We start from the raw sequence: 12,241 nt of genomic DNA, 5'->3' as shown, positions 1-12,241 counted from the left end.
GGACACGGGGTGTGTATATATATATGGGGTACACAGCAGGACACGGGGTGTATATATATATGGGGTACACAGCAGGACACGGGGTGTATATATATATATGGGGTACACAACAGGACACGGGGTGTATATATATATATATGGGGCACACAGCAGGACACGGGGTGTATATATATATATATGGGGTACAGAGCAGGACACGGGGTGTGTATATATATATATGGGGTACACAGCAGGACACGGGGTGTATATATATATATATGGGGCACACAGCAGGACACGGGGTGTATATATATATATATGGGGTACAGAGCAGGACACGGGGTGTGTATATATATATATGGGGTACACAGCAGGACACGGGGTGTATATATATATGGGGTACACAGCAGGACACGGGGTGTATATATATATATATATATATATATGGGGTACACAGCAGGACACGGGGTATATATATATATATATGGGGTACACAGCAGGACACGGGGTGTATATATATATATATATATATATATATATGGGGTACACAGCAGGACACGGGGTGTATATATATATATATATATGGGGTACACAGCAGGACACGGGGTGTATATATATATATATATATATATGGGGTACACAGCAGGACACAGGGTGTATATATATATATATATATATGGGGTACACAGCAGGACACGGGGTGTATATATATATATATGGGGTACACAGCAGGACACGGGGTGTATATATATATATATATGGGGTACACAGCAGGACACGGGGTGTATATACATATATATATGGGGTACACAGCAGGACACGGGGTGTGTATATATATATGGGGTACACAGCAGGACACGGGGTGTGTATATATATATGGGGTACACAGCAGGACACGGGGTGTATATATATATATATGGGGTACACAGCAGGACACGGGGTGTATATATATATATATGGAGTACACAGCAGGACACGGGGTGTATATATATATATATATATATATATATATATGTGTATATGGGGTACACAGCAGGACACGGGGTGTATATATATATATGAGGTACACAGCAGGACACGGGGTGTATATATATATATGGGGTACACAGCAGGACACGGGGTGTGTGTATATATATATATATATATATGGGGTACACAGCAGGACACGGGGTGTATATATATATATGGGGTACACAGCAGGACACGGGGTGTATATATATATGGGGCACACAGCAGGACACGGGGTGTATATATATATATATATATATATGGGGTACACAGCAGGACACGGGGTGTATATATATATATATATGGGGTATACAGCAGGACACGGGGTGTATATATATATATGGGGTACATAACAGGACACGGGGTGTATATATATATATGGGGTACACAGCAGGACACGGGGTGTATATATATATATATATGGGGCACACAGCAGGACACGGGGTGTATATATATATATATGGGGTACAGAGCAGGACACGGGGTGTATATATATATATATATATGGGGTACACAGCAGGACACGGGGTGTATATATATATATATATGGGGTACACAGCAGGACACGGGGTGTATATATATATATATATATATATATATATATGGGTACACAGCAGGACACGGGGTGTATATATATATATATATGGGGTACACAGCAGGACACGGGGTGTATATATATATATATATATGGGGTACACAGCAGGACACGGGGTGTATATATATATATATATGGGGTACACAGCAGGACACGGGGTGTGTATATATATATGGGGTACACAGCAGGACACGGGGTGTATATATATATATATGGAGTACACAGCAGGACACGGGGTGTATATATATATATATATATATATGTATATGGGGTACACAGCAGGACACGGGGTGTATATATATATATGGGGTACACAGCAGGACACGGGGTGTATATATATATATGGGGTACACAGCAGGACACGGGGTGTATATATATATATATGGGGTACACAGCAGGACACGGGGTGTATATATATATATATGGGATACACAGCAGGACACGGGGTGTATATATATATATATATATATGGGGTACACAGCAGGACACGGGGTGTATATATATATATGGGGTACACAGCAGGACACGGGGTGTATATATATATATATATATGGGGCACACAGCAGGACACGGGGTGTATATATATATATGGGGTACACAGCAGGACACGGGGTGTATATATATATATGGGGTACACAGCAGGACACGGGGTGTATATATATATATATGGGGTACACAGCAGGACACGGGGTATATATATATATATATGGGGTACACAGGAGGACACGGGGTATATATATATATATATATATATATGGGATACACAGCAGGACACGGGGTATATATATATATATATATATATGGGGTACACAGGAGGACACGGGGTATATATATATATATGGGGTACACAGCAGGACAAGGGGTATATATATATATATGGGGTACACAGCAGGACACGGGGTGAATATATATATATATACGGTACACAGCAGGACACGGGGTGTATATATATATATGGGGTACACAGCAGGACACGGGGTGTATATATATATATATATATGGGGTACACAGCAGGACACGGGGTGTATATATATATATGGGGTACACAGCAGGACACGGGGTGTATATATATATATATGGGGTACACAGCAGGACACGGGGTGTATATATATATATATATGGAGTACACAGCAGGACACGGGGTGTATATATATATATATATATATGGGGTACACAGCAGGACACGGGGTGTATATATATATATATGGGGTATACAGCAGGACACGGGGTGTATATATATATATGGGGTACATAACAGGACACGGGGTGTATATATATATATATATATGGGGTACACAGCAGGACACGGGGTGTATATATATATATATGGGGCACACAGCAGGACACGGGGTGTATATATATATATATGGGGTACAGAGCAGGACACGGGGTGTATATATATATATATGGGGTACACAGCAGGACACGGGGTGTATATATATATATATATGGGGTACACAGCAGGACACGGGGTGTATATATATATATGGGGTACACAGCAGGACACGGGGTGTATATATATATATATATATATATATGGGTACACAGCAGGACACGGGGTGTATATATATATATATGGGGTACACAGCAGGACACGGGGTGTATATATATATATATATATGGGGTACACAGCAGGACACGGGGTGTATATATATATATATATGGGGTACACAGCAGGACACGGGGTGTATATATATATGGGGTACACAGCAGGACACGGGGTGTGTATATATATATGGGGTACACAGCAGGACACGGGGTGTATATATATATATATGGAGTACACAGCAGGACACGGGGTGTATATATATATATATATATATATATATATGGGGTACACAGCAGGACACGGGGTGTATATATATATAAGGGGTACACAGCAGGACACGGGGTGTATATATATATATGGGGTACACAGCAGGACACGGGGTGTATATATATATATGGGATACACAGCAGGACACGGGGTGTATATATATATATATATATATGGGGTACACAGCAGGACACGGGGTGTATATATATATATGGGGTACACAGCAGGACACTGGGTGTATATATATATATGGGATACACAGCAGGACACGGGGTGTATATATATATATATATATATGGGGTACACAGCAGGACACGGGGTGTATATATATATATGGGGTACACAGCAGGACACGGGGTGTATATATATATATGGGGTACACAGCAGGACACGGGGTGTATATATATATATATGGGGTACACAGCAGGACACGGGGTATATATATATATATATGGGGTACACAGGAGGACACGGGGTATATATATATATATATGGGATACACAGCAGGACACGGGGTATATATATATATATATATATATGGGGTACACAGGAGGACACGGGGTATATATATATATATGGGGTAAACAGCAGGACAAGGGGTATATATATATATATGGGGTACACAGCAGGACACGGGGTGTATATATATATATACGGTACACAGCAGGACACGGGGTGTATATATATATATGGGGTACACAGCAGGACACGGGGTGTATATATATATATATATATATGGGGTACACAGCAGGACACGGGGTGTATATATATATATGGGGTACACAGCAGGACACGGGGTGTATATATATATATGGCGTACACAGCAGGACACGGGGTGTATATATATATATATGGGGTACACAGCAGGACACGGGGTGTATATATATATATATATGGAGTACACAGCAGGACACGGGGTGTATATATATATATATATATATGGGGTACACAGCAGGACACGGGGTATATATATATATATATATATATATATATATATATATATATATGGGGTACACAGCAGGACACGGGGTGTATATATATATATGGGGGTACACAGCAGGACACGGGGTGTATATATATATATGGGGTACACAGCAGGACACGGGGTGTATATATATATATGGAGTACACAGCAGGACACGGGGTGTATATATATATATATATGTATATATATATATATATATATATATATATATATATATATGGGGTACACAGCAGGACACGGGGTGTATATATATATATGGGGTACACAGCAGGACACGGGGTGTATATATATATATGGGGTACACGGCAGGACACGGGGTATATATATATATATATATGGGGTACACAGGAGGACACGGGGTATATATATATATATATGGGGTACACAGCAGGACACGGGGTATATATATATATATATATGGGGTACACAGGAGGACACGGGGTATATATATATATATATGGGATACACAGCAGGACACGGGGTATATATATATATATATGGGGTACACAGCAGGACAAGGGGTATATATATATATATGGGGTACACAGCAGGACACGGGGTGTATATATATATATGGGGTACACAGCAGGACACGGGTTGTATATATATATATGGGGTACACAGCAGGACACGGGGTGTATATATATATATGGGGTACACAGGAGGACACGGGGTATATATATATATATATGGGGTACACAGCAGGACACGGGGTGTATATATATATATGGGGTACACAGGAGGACACGGGGTATATATATATATATATGGGGTACACAGGAGGACACGGGGTATATATATATATATATATGGGGTAAACAGCAGGACACGGGGTATATATATATATATATATATGGGGTACACAGCAGGACACGGGGTGTATATATATATATATAGGGTACACAGCAGGACACGGGGTGTATATATATATATATATATATATATATGGGGTACACAGCAGGACACGGGGTATATATATATAAAGGGTACACAGCAGGACATGGGGTGTATATATATATATGGGGTACACAGCAGGACACGGGGTGTATATATATATATGGGGTACACAGCAGGACACGGGGTATATATATATATATATATGGGGCACGCAGCAGGACACGGGGTATATATATATATATGGGGTACACAGCAGGACACGGGGTATATATATATATGGGGTACACAGCAGGACACGGGGTGTATATATATATATATATATGGGGTACACAGCAGGACACGGGGTGTATATATATATATATGGGGTACACAGCAGGACACGGGGTGTATATATATATATATATATGGGGTACACAGCAGGACACGGGGTGTATATATATATATATGGGGTACACAGCAGGACACGGGGTGTATATATATATGGGGTACACAGCAGGACACGGGGTGTATATACATATATATATATGGGGTACACAGCAGGTCACGGGGTGTATATATATATATATGGGGTACTCAGCAGGACACGGGGTGTATATATATATATGGGGTACACAGCAGGACACGGGGTGTATATATATATATATATGGGGTACACAGCAGGACACGGGGTATATATAAATATATATATGGGGTACACAGCAGGACACGGGGTGTATATATATATGGGGTACACAGCAGGACACGGGGTATATATATATGGGGTACACAGCAGGACACGGGGTGTATATATATATATATATATATGGGGTACACAGCAGGACACGGGGTGTATATATATATATATGGGGTACACAGCAGGACACGGGGTGTATATATATATATATATATAGGGTACACAGCAGGACACGGGGTATATATATATATATATGGGGTACACAGCAGGACACGGGGTGTATATATATATAGGGTACACAGCAGGACACGGGGTATATATATATATATATATGGGGTACACAGCAGGACACGGGGTGTATATATATATGGGGTACACAGCAGGACACGGGGTGTATATATATATATATGGGGTACACAGCAGGACACGGGGTGTATATATATATGGGGTACACAGCAGGACACGGGGTGTATATATATATATGGGGTACACAGCAGGACACGGGGTGTATATATATATATGGGGTACACAGCAGGACACGGGGTGTATATATATATATGGGGCACACAGCAGGACACGGGGTATATATATATATATATGGGGTACACAGCAGGACACGGGGTGTATATATATATATATATATATATATGGGGTACACAGCAGGACACGGGGTGTATATATATATATATGGGGCACACAGCAGGACACGGGGTATATATATATATATGGGGTACACAGCAGGACACGGGGTGTATATATATATGGGGTACACAGCAGGACACGGGGTGTATATATATATATGGGGTACACAGCAGGACACGGGGTGTATATATATATATATATATGGGGTACACAGCAGGACACGGTGTGTATATATATATGGGGTACACAGCAGGACACGGGGTGTATATATATATATATATATATATATATATATATATATATATATATATGGGGTACACAGCAGGACACGGGGTGTATATATATATATATATATATGGGGTACACAGCAGGACACGGGGTATATATATATATATATATATATATACATATATGGGGTACACAGCAGGACACGTGGTGTATATATATATATGGGGTACACAGCAGTACACGGGGTGTATATATATATATGGGGTACACAGCAGGATACGGGGTGTATATATATATATATATGGGGTACACAGCAAGACAAGGGGTGTGTATATATATATATATATATATGGGGTACACAGCAGGACACGGGGTGTATATATATATATATGGGGTACACAGCAGGACACGGGGTGTATATATATATATGGGGTACACAGCAGGACACGGGGTGTATATATATATATATATGGGGTACACAGCAGGACACGGGGTGTATATATATATATATGGGGTACACAGCAGGACACGGGGTGTATATATATATATATATGGGGTACACAGCAGGACACGGGGTGTATATATATATATATGGGGTACACAGCAGGACACGGGGTGTGTATATATATATATATATATGGGGTACACAGCAGGACACGGGGTATATATATATATATATATATGGGGTACACAGCAGGACACGGGGTGTATATATATATATGGGGTACACAGCAGGACACGGGGTGTATATATATATATGGGGTACACAGCAGGACACGGGGTGTATATATATATATGGGGTACACAGCAGGACACGGGGTATATATATATATATGGGGTACACAGCAGGACACGGGGTGTATATATATATATATATGGGGTACACAGCAGGACACGGGGTGTGTATATATATATATATGGGGTACACAGCAGGACACGGGGTGTATATATATATATATATATATGGGGTACACATCAGGACACGGGGTGTATATATATACATATATATATATATGGGGTACACAGCAGGACACGGGGTATATATATATATATATATATATATATATATATGGGGTACACAGCAGGACACGGGGTGTGTATATATATATATATATGGGGTACACAGCAGGATACGGGGTGTATATATATATATATGGGGTACACAGCAGGACAAGGGGTGTATATATATATGTATATATATGGGGTACACAGCAGGACACGGGGTGTATATATATACATATATATATATATATGGGGTACACAGCAGGACACGGGGTGTATATATATATATATGGGGTACACAGCAGGACACGGGGTGTATATATATATATATATATGGGGTACACAGCAGGACACGGGGTATATATATATATATGGGGTACAGCAGGACACGGGGTGTATATATATATATGGAGTACACAGCAGGACACGGGGTATATATATATATATGGAGTACACAGCAGGACACAGGGTGTATATATATATATATATATATATATATATATATATATATATATATATATATATATATGGGGTACACAGCAGGACACGGGGTGTGTATATATATATATGGGGTACACAGCAGGACACGGGGTGTATATATATATATATATATATATATGGGGTACACAGCAGGACACGGGGTGTATATATATATATATATATATATATATGGGGTACACAGCAGGACACGGGGTATATATATATATATATATATGGGGTACACAGCAGGACACGGGGTGTGTATATATATATATGGGGTACACAGCAGGATACGGGGTGTATATATATATATATGGGGTACACAGCAGGACAAGGGGTGTGTATATATATATATATATATATATATGGGGTACACAGCAGGACACGGGGTGTGTATATATATATATATATGGGGTACACAGCAGGACACGGGGTGTGTATATATATATATATGGGGTACACAGCAGGACAAGGGGTGTGTATATATATATATATATATATATATATATATATATATATATATGGGGTACACAGCAGGACACGGGGTGTGTATATATTTATATATATGGGGTACACAGCAGGACACGGGGTGTATATATATATATATATGGGGTACACAGCAGGACACGGGGTATATATATATAGGGTACACAGCAGGACATGGGGTGTATATATATATATATGGGGTACACAGCAGGACACGGGGTGTATATATATATAAATATATATATGGGGTACACAGCAGGACACGGGGTATATATATATGGGGTACACAGCAGGACACGGGGTGTATATATATATATATATGGGGTACACAGCAGGACACGGGGTGTATATATATATATATATATATATATATATATATATATATATATATATATATATATATATATATATATATATATATATATATATGGGGCAAACAGCAGGACACGGGGTGTATATATATATGGGGTACACAGCAGGACACGGGGTGTATATATATATATGGGGTACACAGCAGGACACGGGGTGTATATATATATATGGGGTACACAGCAGGACACGGGGTGTATATATATATATATGGGGTACACAGCAGGACACGGGGTGTATATATATATATGGGGTACACAGCAGGTCACGGGGTGTATATATATATATATATATGGGGTACTCAGCAGGACACGGGGTGTATATATATATATATGGGGTACACAGCAGGACACGGGGTATATATATATATATGGGGTACACAGCAGGACACGGGGTGTATATATATATGGGGTACACAGCAGGACACGGGGTATATATATATATATATGGGGTACACAGCAGGACACGGGGTATATATATATATATGGGGTACAGCAGGACACGGGGTGTATATATATATATGGGGTACACAGCAGGACACGGGGTGTATATATATATATATATATATATGGGGTACACAGCAGGACACGGGGTGTATATATATATATGGGGCACACAGCAGGACACGGGGTGTATATATATATATATGGGGTACACAGCAGGACACGGGGTGTATATATATATATATATGGGGTACACAGCAGGACACGGGGTGTATATATATATATATGGGGTACACAGCAGGACACGGGGTGTATATATATATATATGGGGTACACAGCAGGACACGGGGTGTATATATATATATGGGGCACACAGCAGGACACGGGGTATATATATATATATATATGGGGTACACAGCAGGACACGCGGTGTGTATATATATATATATGGGGTACACAGCAGGACACGGGGTGTATATATATATATATATATGGGGTACACAGCAGGACACGGGGTGTATATATATATATATATATGGGGTACACAGCAGGACACGGGGTGTGTATATATATATATATGGGGTACACAGCAGGACACGGGGTGTATATATATATATGGGGTACACAGCAGGACACGGGGTGTATATATATACATATATATATATATGGGGTACACAGCAGGACACGGGGTGTGTATATATATATATATGGGGTACACAGCAGGATACGGGGTGTATATATATATATATGGGGTACACAGCAGGACAAGGGGTGTGTATATATATATATATATATATATATATATATATGGGGTACACAGCAGGTCACGGGGTGTATATATATATATATATATATGGGGTACACAGCAGGACACGGGGTGTGTATATATATATATATATATGGGGTACACAGCAGGACAAGGGGTGTGTATATATATATATATATGGGGTACACAGCAGGACACGGGGTGTGTATATATATATATGGGGTACACAGCAGGACACGGGGTGTGTATATATTTATATATATGGGGTACACAGCAGGACACGGGGTGTATATATATATATATGGGGTACACAGCAGGACACGGGGTATATATATATATATATATATATATATATATGGTACACAGCAGGACATGGGGTGTATATATATATATGGGGTACACAGCAGGACACGGGGTGTATATATATATATGGGGTACACAGCAGGACACGGGGTATATATATATATATATGGGGTACACAGCAGGACACGGGGTGTATATATATATATATATATGGGGTACACAGCAGGACACGGGGTATATATATATATATATATATATGGGGTACACAGCAGGACACGGGGTGTATGTATATATATATATATATATATATATATATATATATATATATATATATATGGGGCACACAGCAGGACACGGGGTGTATATATATATATGGGGTACACAGCAGGACACGGGGTGTATATATATATATGGGGTACACAGCAGGACACGGGGTGTATATATATATATATATATATGGGGTACACAGCAGGACACGGGGTGTATATATATATATGGGGTACACAGCAGGTCACGGGGTGTATATATATATATATATATGGGGTACTCAGCAGGACACGGGGTGTATATATATATATGGGGCACACAGCAGGACACGGGGTGTATATATATATATATATGGGGTACACAGCAGGACACGGGGTGTGTATATATATATATATATGGGGTACACAGCAGGACACGGGGTGTATATATATATATATGGGGTACACAGCAGGACACGGGGTGTATATATATATATATGGGGTACACAGCAGGACACGGGGTGTATATATATATATGGGGCACACAGCAGGACACTGGGTATATATATATATATATATGGGGTACACAGCAGGACACGCGGTGTGTATATATATATATATGCGGTACACAGCAGGACACGGGGTGTATATATATATATATATGGGGTACACAGCAGGACACGGGGTGTATATATATATATATATATGGGGTACACAGCAGGACACGGGGTGTATATATATATATGGGGTACACAGCAGGACACGGGGTGTATATATATGGGGTACACAGCAGGACACGGGGTATATATATATATGGGGTACACAGCAGGACACGGGGTATATATATATACATATATATATATATATGGGGTACACAGCAGGACACGGGGTATATATATATATATATATATATATGGGGTACACAGCAGGACACGGGGTGTGTATATATATATATATGGGGTACACAGCAGGACACGGGGTGTATATATATATATATATATATATATATATATATATATATATATATATGGGGTACACAGCAGGACACGGGGTGTATATATATACATATATATATATATGGGGTACACAGCAGGACACGGGGTGTGTATATATATATATATGGGGTACACAGCAGGATACGGGGTGTATATATATATATATGGGGTACACAGCAGGACAAGGGGTGTGTATATATATATATATATATATATATATGGGGTACACAGCAGGTCACGGGGTATATATATATATATATATATATATATATATATATATATATATATATATATATATATATATGGGGTACACAGCAGGACACGGGGTG

General features: G+C 39.5%; 1 protein-coding gene across 1 annotated transcript in view; it reads right to left on the bottom strand.

The window, feature by feature from the left end:
• Positions 1-12,241, bottom strand: part of ZNF513 (zinc finger protein 513) — a 141,117-nt gene that overhangs the window by 95,275 nt on the left and 33,601 nt on the right. The gene's annotated exons all lie outside the window — the stretch shown is intronic.

The sequence above is a fragment of the Phyllobates terribilis genome, unplaced genomic scaffold (assembly GCF_046119375.1).
Source record: "Phyllobates terribilis strain yellow unplaced genomic scaffold, ASM4611937v1 Scaffold_3__8_contigs__length_932513732, whole genome shotgun sequence".
Classification (NCBI taxonomy): Eukaryota; Metazoa; Chordata; class Amphibia; order Anura; family Dendrobatidae; genus Phyllobates; species Phyllobates terribilis.
The sequence above is the reverse complement of the archived record's forward strand: the minus strand, read 5'-3'. Positions and strand labels throughout refer to the sequence as shown.